Source organism: Zalophus californianus, chromosome 2 (assembly GCF_009762305.2).
Source record: "Zalophus californianus isolate mZalCal1 chromosome 2, mZalCal1.pri.v2, whole genome shotgun sequence".
Classification (NCBI taxonomy): Eukaryota; Metazoa; Chordata; class Mammalia; order Carnivora; family Otariidae; genus Zalophus; species Zalophus californianus.
The window spans coordinates 4,293,685-4,309,158 of record NC_045596.1 but is presented as its reverse complement, the minus strand read 5'-3'; the positions used below and the strand labels follow the sequence as shown (position 1 = coordinate 4,309,158).

The following is a 15,474-nucleotide window of genomic DNA, read 5'->3' as shown; positions in this document are numbered from 1 at the left end:
AGCACGAGTGGGGGTTAGAGGGAGAAGGAGATACAGACTCCCCGCTGAGCAGAGAGCCAGACGTGGGGCTCCATCCCAGGACCCCAGGGTCGTGACCTGAGCCGAAGGCAGGTGCTTAACTGACTGAGCCACCCGGGCGCCCCTGTATGTAAGTTTTTATAGCTGTATTATTCTGTTCTAGAGATGTAGTAGGTTCTTCACTGATCCGCGTGTAGAATGTCCCTTTTCTGTGTAGTCAGTATTCTGCATAGCCCTTGTGTGGACACCTGTAAACCTGGGTGTCCTTGTACAGTCACTCCTGAGGGGGTTGCGGCCTGTGGATGCCTGCTGCACCCATGAGGCTCCAGCATCACATGGACCAGGAGGTCCTTCAGGGCCTCTGTTGGAAGTCGGACATCCTTTCTCTCACCATCTGTAAGCTGGTCCTCAGCTTTGGTTATTTCAGGCAAGTACTTTCTCCAGTTAGCATTTGTCTTTCATCTGGGGCAGAGGACAAGTGGATTCTATACAGAAGCATTTCAGTGTTGTTTTATCCTTTTTTTATTTTTTTAATGGTTTCTGGGATGTGTGTGCATGTTTTTAAATGCTTTCTTCACCTTGAAAGAGTGTAAGAGCATATACTTCTGTGTTTCTAGAACCCATCTACTTCATGTAGATATTTCTTTCTTTCTTTCTTTTTTTTTTTTTAAGTAAGCTCTTTGCCCGATGTGGGGCTCGAACTCACGGCCCTGACGTCAAGAGTCACGTGATCTTCCGACTGAGCCAGCCAGGCACCCCTGTCGAGTTGGTCTTTGAAGCATGTAAATTATATACAAGGAGTGAGCCTTAAGGATTCAGCCTCCCTTTTTCCTGGCTAGTTGGCCAGCTACCCCAACTCGGTGTGTTATAATCGCTGACTGCCTAGGCGTGGCCCGAGTCTTCCTGGGTATAGCGGCAGTGCCCAGTTGGAGTTGGACAGGGAGCTCCCCTCCCGGAAGTGCCTGAGACAGGCCTGGAGGGTGTTCGTGCAGCAAGGTGATCCCTTGTTCTGGTTTGATAGGTTGTCCACGGGAGGTGTGCCTTGGGGCCACCTTGACTGTGGTCAGCCTACTTGCTTACCGGTGCCCACACTAGACCGTTGCTCTGTGCACAGGGTCACCTGGAGATTCGGCTCTGTCCACAGGAATTGTGACATCACGGCTAGGTGCTTCTCAACCAAAGGGGTATAAAGCCCTCTGTTTTTTAAAAAAAAGATTTATTTATTTATTTTGGGGAGGGGTTGAAGGCAGAGGGACAGAATCTCCAGCAGATTCCCCTCTGAGCGCGGAGCCCGATTGTGGGGCTCCATGTCACACCCTGAGATTGTGACCTGAGCCGAAATCAAGAGTCGGACGCTCAGCCCGCTGAGCCGCCCAGGCGCCCCTAAAGCCCTCTCTGTAAAGGAGTGTTGAGCTGCTGCTCTGGTGGCTGTGCGTGCCTGGGGCCACACCTGCTCCGCCGTCCAGGAACGGAAAGGGGCGCCCAGCCTGGGGTTTCTCTTGAGAGCAGCCGGTGGCTGGGCAGCATCACCGGCCGCACTGTTTCGAGCACAGAGGCCGGGAAAGGCACCCCCGCTTGAGAGCCCGCCACTAGCCTTGCGTCACTGGTGTGGGGAAAGAGGATCGCCAGGGACAGTTGCCTCACTGGACTGAACTAGCAGTGACTGGCAGTGACCTCACCACCTAACACGTGGATGGTGTCCGCCAGTCTGCTAGTAGCGAGAACAGCGGGCATCCTTCCAGGCATCGGGTCGTGTTAACGGACAGCCCCGTGAAGTAGGTGCATTTGCCCGCTCTACAGGTGGGAAGACAGGCACTCCCCTGCAGCCTCGCGCGAGCTTCGAGGTGGGGCCAGGATTTGAAGTCCGCCTAAGCAGAGACCGTAACAGGACCTCTTGGAGGGTAGGTTTGTAAAGATAAAATAGCACAGCCAGAATGCAGAGTCGGGGAGACACGGGCCCATCCTGGGGGTGTCCTGGGGGTGCGCCCAGGAAAGAGGCAAAGCCGGAAGTGCAAAGGAGAAGCTGCTGCACCCCAGTTGGTAACTCTCAGAAGAAAAATCACGTCCGCAGGCTGCCCCTTCCTTCCCTCTTCTCCCCCTGCACGGTGGGGGATGGCAAAGGGGGGCGTAGCAGAGCCTCGGGGTCAGGCCCTGCAGAGGCCAGTGCAGCTGGGTGCTGACCATGGCCATGTGGCTGGCTCAGTCCTGCCCTCTCCCTGATGGGAGGTCACACTGTCCCCCTTCAGACAGGAAACCAGCTGCCCTGGCCGGCTCCAGCTCCAGTTGGTGTCTGGGCCAGGGGGCAGTGGCTGGGGCCACGGCACAACCGGGTGTCCCCTCAGAGCCGAGTCTGGCGTAAGGGGGCAGGCACATGGCCTGCTGCAGCTCAGTCAGACTGGGCCTGCCACTTCGTGTCACAGTCCAGGGGATCTCTCGGGGCCTGTCTGGGGAGGTGGGAGAGGCCCCTCCCTTTGGCCTGCCACTCAGCAGGCCCTGGCCTCCCCCGAACCCATCCTGCAGTCACAGATGGGGACGACCGCCCTCAGCTTCCAGATGAGGGGGGTTAGGTGAGCTGGTCCTCGGCCGTCCCCCAGCCCTGTGACCTTGGGTGTGCATTTCAGGCACGGCTGGTGACAGGTAAGGTTTCCTCCTCACGGGCCGGAGGACAAGCTCCAGAGTGCGCCTCGCCCTCCCCTCTGGCTCCCCCCCCCCCCCCGCCCCTCTGTCCCCACACGCTCCTGCGTCCTGAGCCAGTCCTGGAAGCCAGCTCCGGCCCCCAAGGGGCCCCTGCTCTGACCCTGCTGCTCCCTCAGCCTGAGCACATCGACTGCGAGCCCATCAACCAGGGTCCTTCCCGGCCATCCGGGCTTGTCCATTGCCCCAGCTTGTGCCGAAGGCCCCAGACCGAGTCTGCTGCTGGCTCCTCACTCCCGGGTCTGGGGCCCACCTTCCCACCACTGTGGCTTCTACTTTGTCTTTCAGGCCCCCGGGCAGAGCCCCCACAGGAACTTGGGCCCACTGTGGGCCTGACCTGCTGGGAGAGGCCACTGGCCCAGCCGGGGGGTGCCTTCGGGCACATTCTCCCTTTGCTAAAGAGGAAGCAGCATCGAAGGAGCCCCAGCCTGAGTGCCCTAAACCCCAGGTTCGAGCGACCCCAGGGCTCACAGGGGTCACTGAGGGCCTTGAGCAAGTCCTGCCCCCTTCTGGGCTTGACTCTGGCCCTTCTCACAGACCTGGGGCCCCAATTCCTGCTCGCCACAAATGTCAAACATGCCCACGGCCGCCTCCCACAAACCGCAAGCTGCAAGCCAGCGATAACGGACAGCCCAGCCCTGTGGCTCCCCAGCTAGGCCGCCTCACTCCAGCCCAGTGTTCACAGACCTGACAACTTCTCAGAGACATTAGGGACCCCCAACTAACAGAACTCAGCGGTGGCAGACCTGGCCCTGATCCCTGCGCTGCCCTGTGCTTATGCTGCCCCCTCCCCCACACCTGCACCTGTCTCCATGACCACCCTTGGGAGCCTGCATTTGCCTGGCAGTTCCCCCACCACGTAAGGCCCTAGCCAGGGTGCTGGGCGAGCCTCTTTCCATGCAGTTGGGGGGTCCTGGGCTCCCCCTCCCTGCCTCTTCCACCCCCCACCTGCACTTCCCCTTCCCGAGTGGGGGAGGAAGTGAGAGACCTGGAACTCTGGGTGACTTCCTCATGCTGAACCTGGGCCCCCCACTCGCACATGCTTCCCCCAGACTTAATGCCATCACACGTGACGCTGTTACCTGGACGAGGCTGGCAAGCAGTGGAGCCTCATTGCCTACTGGTCTGTGCCTTGAGCTTACTGAGTCCTCACAGTGGAAATGACGACTGCAGGTTGGGGTCTTTTGGGGGCTGGGGTCTTGTTCATGTTGGCATGAAGCTGCTAATTAGGAGGAAAGGAGGTCTCTGGGCCTTGGTCATAAACGGGGTTTGGAAACATTCATTCATTCAACAGATATGTATCAAGATCGTACTATGTGCTAGGCCCTAACCCTGATGCTGGTAATAAATTTTGTTTTTCTAAATCAGTAAACCTCCCGCAGCCCTGGTTCTGTGGGAAGGAAGCTCTCACGACATCCTCTTCCATCTCTCCAGCCCACCTGAGCCACTGCCATTCTTGAGGGGCCTGAAGGAAGGCGTGCCTCCAAGTCCAGGCAGCTCTTTACATCTGGAGACTCTTCCTTATCTGAACCCCCAAGTTTCCCTGCCGCCACCCCAACCAACCCACACACCACAGGAAGCCCACACGCTGGTGGGGGGGGGGGAGGACAGGGTGAAGTGGGTGAGGCCCTGCTCTGCCCTGACCAGCTGGGTGGCCTTGCCAAGGTCGAGGGCGTCTCTGGGCAGGGCACGGGGAGGAGGGAGCCACGACCATCGATTCCACACACTCAGAGGGGGCGTGGCCCTTCCTGCAGAACGAATAACACATTTCATCCCAGAGAGACTGGCCGAGCCTCCGTCTCCACCCATCACTGCAGATGGGCTGCTGACAACAACATGGTTTCCTCCGTGGCAGTGTCTGGCTTTCCGGCCTGCCTACAGATCCCAGAAAGCTGGGCAAGCCGCTGCCTGGGCACGGCCTCCCTGGGCCTGGAAAACCGGATGGTGTGCAGTGGGGAGCCTCCACTTACCAGCCCGATGGAGGGAGGCCATGTGGGGCAGCTGGAGGAGCCCAGGGCTGGGTCCAGACCGCCTGGCTCTTCCGCCATGTGGCCTTCTGCAAGCCATTCACCCTCTTGAGCCTCAGTTTCCTCCTCTGTACAACTGGCAAAGCGAGACCGACCGCCAGGCTGAGCAGGAATAATGTGCCTGCACGTATGGGGTGGTGGATAGGTGCTAATTCCCTCTGTAGTGGCCGCCCAAGTCAACTGGTCAGACCATCCCAGAATCTCTGGTTAGTTTGTCAGAGTCTGGCTGGCAGCATCCAGGTGGGTATGGCTGGGGTGGGCACCGTCATTCGGGAAGAGATGGAAATAGGGAGGTTGCAGGGGTCAGTTTGTGAGAGGCCTTGAATGGCTCTTGCGAAAGGCTCATCCTGGAGGTAGCAGGGAGCGTGGAGAGGTGTGAACGAGCACCATTTGTGTCGAGGGTACAATAGGGGTCTCTGAGGTTGGACAGGGATTTCAGAATCAGCTGACGCACAATACTCTTCTAGAACTTTTATAGCTTTTAAGTTTCCTCCCTTCCCTACAGTTGGATGAGCTCCTTATACTCCTGTGAATGGGGCCCTGAGGTGACCGTGCCTGGGCTTAGCCAGGTGCTGTTGCTGATCTCTGGGGTCTTAATGCAAGCCACTTCCCTGCTCTGACCCGTCTCCTCATCTGGAGAAAATCATTCAGAGATTATCCAGCCCACCTCCAGCGTAGCAGTGAGTTTGGCTGTTTAATCCTGGATGGAAAAGCCCTTTGTAAACTGTGTGTGAAGAAGCATTAAAGTCATAACTGCATTATGCTAAAAATAACAGGTCTCACCATTCTGCAGCCCTAATGATGATATTAAGCCAGCAAGGTGACCTCACTCAAGGTGAGGCGAGCCATCCCCTCCTGATGGAACGTGTAGGAAGTACACATTTGGACCCTGGGAGTGACCCCGAGATGGGTCCCTGCCTCCATCCCCCACTCAGAGCTTCCTAAGGGACCCACTTCAGAGGACTTGGCAAAATCGCCCTTGGCTGAGAACCACTGCTTGAGTTTATCGGAAATGGGGGGCAGGGAGGAGGGAGCTCGTTAAATACCACCACCAGACTACAACCAGCCAAATCCGCAAGGTGGAAAATTCTACAAGATAAGCGATCCGGTGTCACCCACAAGTATGTGGCACAGGAAAAACAAAGGAAGGGGAAACTCGATTAGAAGAGGTGTAAGACCTCTATCTACCAAGTGCAGTTTGTGGCCTTTGGAACTTGATTTGAACACGATAAAAAGACAGAAGGGTAACGGGGAAAAACGTCGTGCTGGAGATGGCCATGGGACGAGCTGTGATACAAGCTGCACTTGACACAGCGGTGTGAGCAGGGAGCGGCAGAACGCGGGGGCCCGCACCCCTCCCCTGCTTTGCGTAGATTTGACACTTTCCATCATTAAAACTGTTCGAAAGACGAAAACCAGTAAGCCCGGAGTGGGAAACGTGAGCTTTTCGCTCAGCAGTGGAGCCTCATTCTGAAGGGCCCAGGTGGGGTCAGAAGGGCCGGAGGTGGCACAGGCCGGCCTCTCGCCCTCCGCTGGGAGCGGGCCCCCTGCTGGACGCAGACTCGCACCCAGCCCGCACTGGGAGGGGGCCCCCGCAGCACTCTCAAACGGTCCCGCTTCCTGGGGCGGGTATAAAATCAGTGTCCACGCCCTACACGGGTCACCCCGAGCTTGAGCTTCACTCCCCCGGGCCAGGCCGATGTGGTGGAGACAGAGGGGCCTCCCCACCCCTTCAGACCCGGGGCCTCCCACCAGCTGTGTTAAATGCACCGCCCCCATCATCATTCAGGTGTGAGTCTCCTGGCTCCGAGCCTGGGTCTCTCTCCTCACCATACGTGGTCTCCCTGCATAAGCCCCGGGAGGGGCTGGAGGGGCCTCTTGTGCTTCTTCTATGTTTTCGGTTCAGAGATCCACTTGGAGCCCTGATAGGGAGCTGAGGCAGGCTGGGTGGCCTCTGTGTCCCCCAGAATATGGCCCCGAGTCCATGCGCCCTGGAACCACCCATTCACCTCCTCAGAGTGATGCTGCATGTGCCCCCTCCTACGCGCACACCCCCCACCTGCTCCTTCCTGATCCCACTCCAGCCCCCGTCTCTCCAGGGACCACATCTCCCCAAGTCCTCCCAAGAACCCAAGGACGTGGTGATCAATGGGCATCTCCATTTTACAGGTGAACAAACTGAGGCTCAGAGGGGTGTGAGTCGTGTGTGAGGCCTCCCCGCCCCAGGATCAGGATATGGTACAGCGGCCCAGAGCAGAGCTCTGGAGCTAGAGGGCCTGGGTTCACATCCTCCCTGTGTACTTAGCTGCCATGGGGCCTTGGGCTGGAAGGTCCCCCTGTCTGAGCCTCAGTTTCCTCTCTGTGACACGGGGAGGTGCCAGGATGACGGGAGTGGACGCATCCACGGTGCAGGAGGCGGTAAGGCTTTGCTGTTTGCCCTCCTCGGGGTGGGTCCCGGGCTGCCTGCTAGGGACCTGAGGACTGTATGGAGACCCGACAAGGCAAAAGGGTATCAGGGAGGGTGGCCTGGGCGTCAACACAGGCGTAATCGGGGTGGGGATGGTGTGGGTCTGGCGGCGCCTGGGGTAATGTTGGGAGCCCCCCCGCTGGAGGGACCAGGAATCCGAGCAAGAAGGGCGTCTGGGAGTTCTGGGTAGCGGGCAGAGCAGGAGCAAAGGCTCATTTACGAGGACAGCCCCAGGTAGTTCTGTGAACCTGGACAGACCTCAGGCGCAGTGACAGAGCCTCCTGTGTGGCCAGGAGGGGTGCCCCACAGAGATCATCACGTGTGGGAAGGAGCTCCCCCTCCCTCCCCCTCCCCTGCCCTCCCCTGCCCTCCTCGTGCAGCTCCTACGTGGGCCCAGACCCCACAGCTTCTAAACCAGGCTTTGCTTTCTGAGGGTGACAGCAGCAGGCAACCTGATGATCCTTTAAAAAACACAGCTATTTGGAACATTCCGCTGTGGTGTGCATGCACGGGGAGCGCTGCCCCCAGGCACTGTTTCCTTTATACCTAGAGCCTTTAAGGCCTCCAGCCCCTCTTAAGATTCAGTAAGCCGGAGGCCACAGGGTTCCCCGGGTCTCCCTCCCTCCTCCCCCCGCCCCTGGCAAGGCCATGCATTCCCTAAATCTGAGGGTCTGTTGGTTTCATTATAACTCACTTGGTCCAGCCAATTACTTGGGATGCTCTGGGAATGAGTGACCTTTGATTCTGGGCCAGATCCACCTGGGTTCAAGCATGCCCAGTGAAACGGGGCAACAGTAGAGCATCGTAGGGTCATTAGGGTGCCTAGAGACGCTGTGACAGAGGGCGGGCCACACAGACCACGGCCACGCGGCTCTGTTGTGCTGCCTGGCTGTGCACGGATCCCTAACCTCTTGGAGCGTGAGCACGGATCCGTGCTTGCTTTGCTTAAGGGCTTTAGTAAGAAGGGGCCCCAGGCACGGGGCCCCGGGCTCAGAGCCCTCATCGGACGGTTTACTGTGATTCTCGGTCTGCCGGTTACCCCTCAGTGAGCATCCTAGCCCATCTGCATTATAAACAGAGCATATCCTTGTCAGGGGGAAATCTAAGTTTCAAAAATATATAGGGACAGAATCAGTCGTGTGTTCCGAGACTCATTTCAGTGTTACTTCTTCCTGTTCATGCCTGTGGATGATGCATATTCCATTTTCTTCGCTTAAACTTTATTTAAAATTCAGTATCACTCTTACAACTTAAGCATTTCTTCTGTGCTATAATAAACACTTTTTAATGGTTGCCTGTGAGTCTCTCTGTTTAATCTCCCCTATGATCAGACATGTACGTTATGTCCATTTCACTATTGCAAATAACACCGGTGAATATCTTTTTACAATAGTCTTTGCCTGAAATTTGGGGTAACTTTCTAAGGCTAGCTCCTTTCAAGTGTATTAATAGACTGAGGAGATTCTGTGTGTTACACTTTTTTTCTTTCGCTTCCCTCTCTGCTGGAGCTTTCGCTCATGAAAGTGTTGCTATGAGAAGATCTGCCTCCCTGCATTCAGTGAGTTGAACCTAGTGCAGGTAGGAGACAGGTAAGTGCACCTGTTAAAACTGGGAGTAAAATGCCAGTTGATGGCTCTGGTGTGAGGGTCTGAGGGCCACTTCTTGAAGCCAAGTGCAGAGGCTTTGTGGTGGCTTCCCTGGTGGTTCGCTCTTCCATCTCTGCGCCTCTGGCTGTCTTCTCTGGGCTGAGTTTGTGGGAAGCCTGACCTCCAGCTCTCCCGGGCTACCCCTGCCTCTGCTTTTATTTTTTTATTTTTTACTTTTATTATATTGCTTAATTTCCAGAAGTAACAAGAGAACGCCAAATTCCAGGCATTTCCAGAAAGCGAGCACTCCCATGTCCGCGGTGAAGGAGGTAGCCCTCCAAGGAATAAAGGCAGAAAGGATGAGTTTTCTGGTGGATTTCTGAAAACGCTTGGGCTGCGGGGAAGCACTTTTGAAATAAATGAGGGCTGGGCGCTCTGCCTCTGCCCCATGGGGATGGTCTGGCCCTGGTGGCTCAAACAGGGGCTGGGGACAAGGAAGATGGGGGGGAGGGCGAGCGGGCGAGGGCTTCTGTCTGGGCAGTGGAAAACACGCTGTGGGCCCTTGGACTGGGCAGCCTCACTGCCCAGCGCCTGTCTCCTTACCTGCAAAATCCAAGTCACTGTGCGAGCTTGGCAGGTTGTGGGGCTTGACTGTGATAATGGGGTGAAACAGCCAGGATGGCACAGGTACAGGTACAACTGTGAGCAGCATTTATTCATCCACTCAACAGATATTTATGGAGCTCACATTCGGGGGCTGGGTGCGGCAAAGTCAGGGGCAAAATGTGTGTTTGGGAGACTAGATCCCCATATCTCCTGAGAAGAGATGCAAAGGGGTATTGCCGGGCAAGAGGCCTCTGGCCTCATCCTGTGCCCACCTCCTACCCCATCTGCCCTTTGGGCCTCAGTTTCCCCTCTGAGGGATGGGCTTGAGGATCTGTAAGGGTCCTGACGCTGTGCTTATGACCCTTCTGGGGTCTGCATCTGGTCAGCGAATCATTTTCCTTGCAAGGAGATGGGGCTGAATTGGTGAGGTGACATGTCCATCTGCCTCTCGAGACTGGGGATCTGTGAGGGCAGGAACTGTGGGCGGTCAGTCACCCTGGTGTGGCCAGGGTCCAGCACGGGGCTGGTACAGGGGTGGTTTCTGTGGGTGTCTGGCACCTCCTCCTGCTTAGTAAGCCCAGGGAGGCTCGGAGGTCAGGCCTGAAGTCCCTCCGTGGGCTCTCTGAGGAGGCCCACATCCCCCCTCACCTCGGCGGGTTGACCAACACACTTTCTCTATACCATATTACTGGGGAGGTGCCAAGAGCTCCCCAGACATGCCAGAAACTGACAAAGCCAGACAGTTTTTTACATTTAACCATCACTGCCACTTACTTTGTCTTTAATCCTCACACAACTTGGGTGGTGGAGGTGCTATGAACCTGGTAGATGGGGAAAGGCTTCTGGACACAGCCAAGGACGGGTCAGCCAGTCCTGGGCATGGGACTGAGCCAAGGGAGCTGACGGCTAGTGCTCGTCTACTTCAAGCAATGGCTTTGCAGCCCTTAAAGGAACCACTAGGCTGAGAATCATTCTGCGGATCTCAGGGTTCAGTCTGCATGGGGGAGGCTGGATGGCTTTGCCAAGGCAGTCAGCAGTGAGGCAGCAGGGCTGGGACATGGCACGGGCCACCCTAAAATATATACGGATGGGCTCTGGGAGGTGCCCGGGTTCTCACAGGTGACGGGTGCAGGCGCCCACACAGCTTATCTCGTTCCTTGCATTTTTAATTGTTAGGCTCACTGAGGGTGTAAGTGATTGACGGGCCCCAGGGAGGGGGACTCTGGGCTGGGGCAGGGAACTGGGGGTGCGTGGCAGGATGGGGAGAGGGTGAGGAAAAGGCAGACAGAGGGCGCCACATGTAAATCTGTGGGCCATAATTTTTATTTTTTTAGTTCTGGCTTCAGAACAATGGTTCCTAGTCATTGTAGGGTTTTAAAACCTTAAGACTCAGAATGAGAGCAGGAGGGGATTTGGGGGCGTTGCAAGGAACACTGTAAGGGCAGACTTAGTAATCCTATTTATTAGGTTGCTAATTAAGTCAGGCCTGAAGCAAGTCTGTACTTTCCTGTTAGTGTTTCCTTAAAATAAGCAGGGGAAGGCATGTTTGGAGTTTGAAGGAGACCCAGCATTTGTTCCTTAAAATCAACCAGAAATGTAAGCATTCGTAAAACTTCTGTTATGCACCAAGCACTGTAAGGGATGTTAATATATTCTCTTAAGAGATTGCCTTTTTATTTCTCACCCCTCCTGCCATCATAACTAATAGGGGCTAAGGGTTTTTTTTTTTTGAAGACATTTTATTTATTTTTAAGTTTTTATTTATTTATTTGACAGAGAGAGAGCACAAGTAGGGGGAGCAGGAGAAGGAGAAGCAGGCTCCTCACTGAGCAGGGAGCCTGTTGCAGGGCTCCATCCCAGGACCCTGGGCAGGTGCTTAACCGGCTGAGCCACCCCGGTGCCCCACAGGAGTTTTTAGACCAAGGACGCAGGCAGGAGAAACAAGCCAGGGGTTCCTTGGCCCAACACTAATGACCTTGGCTCCGACAAATTCATCTCCTACTGCAGTCTTCCAGATACTCTGTGTAGGAGACATTATTACCCTTCCTGTCCCTGACTGCTCTGCCAATTCAAACCCTCCTTCAGATTCAGCTGATCCGTCTCTCTTACGTTTCCTCTCTGGTTAATTCTGCCACGGACAGCCCCGAGGGCTCCAAGCCGAGTGTGGGAGCACCCTAGGCCGCCCGGGTCCCAGCCACTGAAGTCTTTGCTCTTGACGTCCCCCGAATATAACAATGCAGCAGATATTTAAGTGCCAACTACGTGCCAGGCCCAGGAAACACAGCAGTACACAAGATAAACCCGCTTTGGCCCCAGGAGCCTAGATTCTCGAAGGAGGGCTTCGCCCGGTCTTGGAAGGCGGTTCCGGACGGGGCACCTGGCTTCTGACCCCCCTCTGCTCCGGCCCCGTTCTGGGACCCAGGGCCAGCGACCTCATCTCCCACTCTGCATGACGGCTTTTACCACAGACCCGGCCCAAACTGTGTCCCACCTCCAGCGGCTGTGATTTAATGGGGCTGGGGCGTGGCATGGGCGTCGGAATTTTCAAAATCCTCAGGCGACACTAAAGTGCAGCCAAAAGTGTGGAACTACGGCGCTAGGCACCGTGAAACAGCTCGACAAAGGAGAACTACCAGAAAAGCCCGTTTTACAGATCAAGAGACTAAGGCCGGGCCGGGATGATGCCGATCCCACGTTCTCCGGGCCGCACGTCCCGGGCCCGGGCCCGTCCGCCCGGCACACCTGCTCCGGGGCAGGGGCGCCCATCGATGCGCTCCGCCGCTCGGCTCCCCACGCCTGGTCCCTGCCCGCTCGTGCCCCTTCCCCCTCCCGGCCGCTTCCCACTTCCAAGATGGCCGCGGGTGGAGCCGACCAGGTACGGAGGCCCCTGGCGGGTGTCCACGGGGCTGGGCGGACCCGAAGATCCCCTCAGCCCTCCCCTCGCGGCTCCACCGGGCCCTCGGGAGGGAAAAGGGCCGGCGACGCCGCTCCGGGGCCCGCGGCCGGCGGGCTAGCGGCCGAGGAGTGGCAGCGGGGCGAGCGTCGAGCTCGAGGAGCGGCGGCTGCACGGCGGGGGGGGGCGGCGGCCGGGCGGAAGAGCGGCGGCAGCCGGCAGGGGGCGGGGCGAGGGCGCGCGGGGCGGGGCGGGCAGGGGGCGGGACGGGGGGGCCCGCGGGGCGGGGGCAGGGCGCGCGGGGCGGGGCGAGGGCGCGCGCCGCTGTCGGCCGCAGGCAGCTAGCGCGCACCTGCCTGCCCGGCCCACCGCCTGCGGCGCGCCGAGAGTCCTCGCCGCGCAAGTTGCGGGTCCCGGGGGGCCGGGCTGCGGGCCCGCGGGCTCCGGGGATGGCTTCGGAGCCGCGCTGATTCCGGTACTGAGGGCCTCCGGCGGGGTTCGGGCCGCGAGGGAGAGAGGGGGGCCGGGGCGCGCGGGGCCGCTGCCACCTGCTGCTGCGTCGGCGGGAGCGGGAGGCGGGCCGGGCCGGGGGCGCGCGGGTTCGGGGCCCGCCTGGGCGCCTCCTCGCCGCGCGGCCGCCGCTTCCCCGGGGGAGCGCATGGGGCCCGGGCGACATCGCGGGGCCGGTGGCGCTCGGCTCGTCAGCCCCTCGGAGAGACGCGCGCGCTGACACGCTGCTTTTCCGGAACTTGACGAAAAGTTTTGTCCCACAGACGCGCGGGGCTCCCCAGCCCGAGAGGGGCTGGCACGGCGCGCGCAGCCGCCCCGCCGGGCCGCTTCCACCTCCGGGGTCTCCGACCCCCGGCCGCCAGGACCTCGTTCGCTTCGGGACCCTGGACCCGCCCCCCCGGAAGACCCTCCACTTTGGGGCCCCGACTCCCTGGACTCCCCTCCACCTTGGAGCTCCCGACCCCCTTCTTTCTTGGAACCGCTGTCGCTAGACCGCAGAACCCCCCATTCTCAGACCTCCTCTTCCGGGGCCAGGGACTCCGCTGGCCTTAGAGACCCCCTTTCCTGGGCCACAGACCCCCTCTGTGCAGGACAGACTTGAGAGCCCGTGCCTGGGGATCCCTCCACTGGGCGGGCGGAGGGGCCGGGGCTGGTGTGTCGGCGGGGGGGGACGGAGTGGGGGGGGTGCTCCACAGGCGGGGCCTTTCCTGGGCTCGGAGCTGCCAGGAGGAAGCTTCGGGGGTGAGGCCATGCGTGATGAGGAAGCGGCAGGACTGGCCCCACAGATTCCAGGCCCTGGGCTCGGGTAGTGGGCGTTTAGTGGCCAGAGCCCTACCTGGCCAAACCCCCCACCCCCTTTTTTTTTTTTTTTGGTCTTGAGATTGCACAGCACCGTTTTCTCCAGTACGGAATTGAAAGCTTTGCCTTGGAAAGTTCTATGTGCCGGAGGCTCCTGGGCATCCCCTTATTTTATTTCCTGAGGCTAGTTGAGAAGGGTGGCGTCTTTGGGACCCTACCAGCAGGATGTTAGCACCTCCTTGTTGTCTTGACATCATTTATTTTTAATTTTGTAAGAGGTTTTATTTATATATTTGTTTTTTTGAGAGAGAGAGAGGGAGATTGCGCGACAGAGCGCGCACATGCACACGAGCAGGGGCAGTCGGAGAGAGAGAATCCCACTGAGTGCAGAGCTAGGTGGGGCTTGATCCAAGGACCCTGAGATCATGACCTGAGCAGAAACTAAGAGTCAGGTGCTCAACCAGCTGAGCACCCCACCCCCCCCCCGCCCTTTCGTTTACAGATGGGTTACATCTGCACACTGTTACGTGCTTTGCCTGGACCTGGCTAGTCTTACAGCAGTCTTGGAACACTGCCTCTTGCCCAGTTTATCTGGCCAGTACCAACCCATGCCTCAAGTGTGCGAATGACTTCTTCCTGACTTCTTCTTAACCCCCTGTCCAGCCTGGGTTGCCTCGCCCCTGCCTGTCTTAGTTGTTCTATATATTTGATCCCTGCAGATTGTGGGCTCCACCTGATCCCTAGCCCTAATAAGAACTTGGCTCAGGGTTATTGAGTGAATATACCCTTTGGGAAACATTAAAGGAGGTAACGTAAATGGTCCGGGGTCACCCAGGTGGTGAGAGGCATGGGTGAGATTCAGACTGCGCCGGCTCACTAGGCCAGGTTCAGCTCACCTTAGTGTCCCAACACAGACCCAGCAGGCTCCTGCTCAGCACTTGGCTTCGTGCTGAGCTGGGCTTGCTTCCTGCTTGTGAAACGGTTTTCATAGTGTACCCCCAGCCCGCCCTCTCACATTCAGCATCAGCGCTGCCTTGCCTGGCCTCTGTTGATCCTGCCTTTCCTCGCCATCCGTCCGGCATCCGTCTGGCCCACTCCCCTACCCCCTCTGTGCTCTATTGAAGTCCTCTCTGTCACTGAGGACCTGCCTATCAGAGCAGCTTGCTTCAGAATCTGTCTTCCCTGTGGGTCAAAGCTTCTTGTTTTTTTTTTTTTTAAAGATTTTATTTATTTATTAGAATGAGAGATAGAGAGCACGAGAGGGAAGAGGGTCAGAGGGAGAAGCAGACTCCCCGCTGAGCAGGGAGCCCGATGTGCGACTCGATCCCGGGGCTCCAGGATCATGACCTGAGCCGAAGGCAGTCGCCCAACCGACTGAGCCACCCAGGTGCCCTGGGTCAAAGCTTCTGACCATCATGTCCACAGCCTCAACACGGGGGATGCCTACCCAGCATATTGTGGGTGCTTGTGGAGCTCTGGGACCTTGGAGGAGATTTGCCATCAAAATAGACATTTATACATGATATGTAAAAGAAGATTGTAGGAAAATGAGTGGGTGTCATCTGTTAATGTTTGTTTTAGGACAGTTATGAAATTTCTAGGGCCTGAATTGTTAAGAATTCTAGATTGCCAAGCTGGAAGGACCTCAGGTAGATCAGCTGGACTCATCACCTCATTTTACAGATGGGAAGTTGAGGCCCAGAGCTTAGTGCCACAGAGCAGGTGTGAGGAGAGATGTTAGTGACAGGAAGAAACCATACGGTGAGGCTTGCAGGCACCAAGTGGCCGAGTCTTGGCTTTGTTTATGCAAATGAGTTGCTAAAATAGTGGGCCTGAGCCGCCTGGCCCTATCTAGTGCCCAGGAAGAAGTAATAC

The 15,474-nt window shown here is 57.6% G+C and overlaps 1 protein-coding gene across 2 annotated transcripts in view; it reads left to right on the top strand.

Annotated features, from left to right (window-relative positions):
- Positions 1 to 12,614: 12,614 nt before the first annotated feature.
- The window catches only part of TBC1D14 (TBC1 domain family member 14), a 103,279-nt gene continuing 100,419 nt past the window's right edge, over positions 12,615 to 15,474 (top strand). For both annotated transcript variants that reach the window (XM_035726097.1, XM_035726096.1), the window contains exon 1: positions 12,615 to 12,766. The gene's annotated coding sequence lies outside the window, so the exon portion shown is untranslated. The remainder of the gene's footprint in view (positions 12,767 to 15,474) is intronic.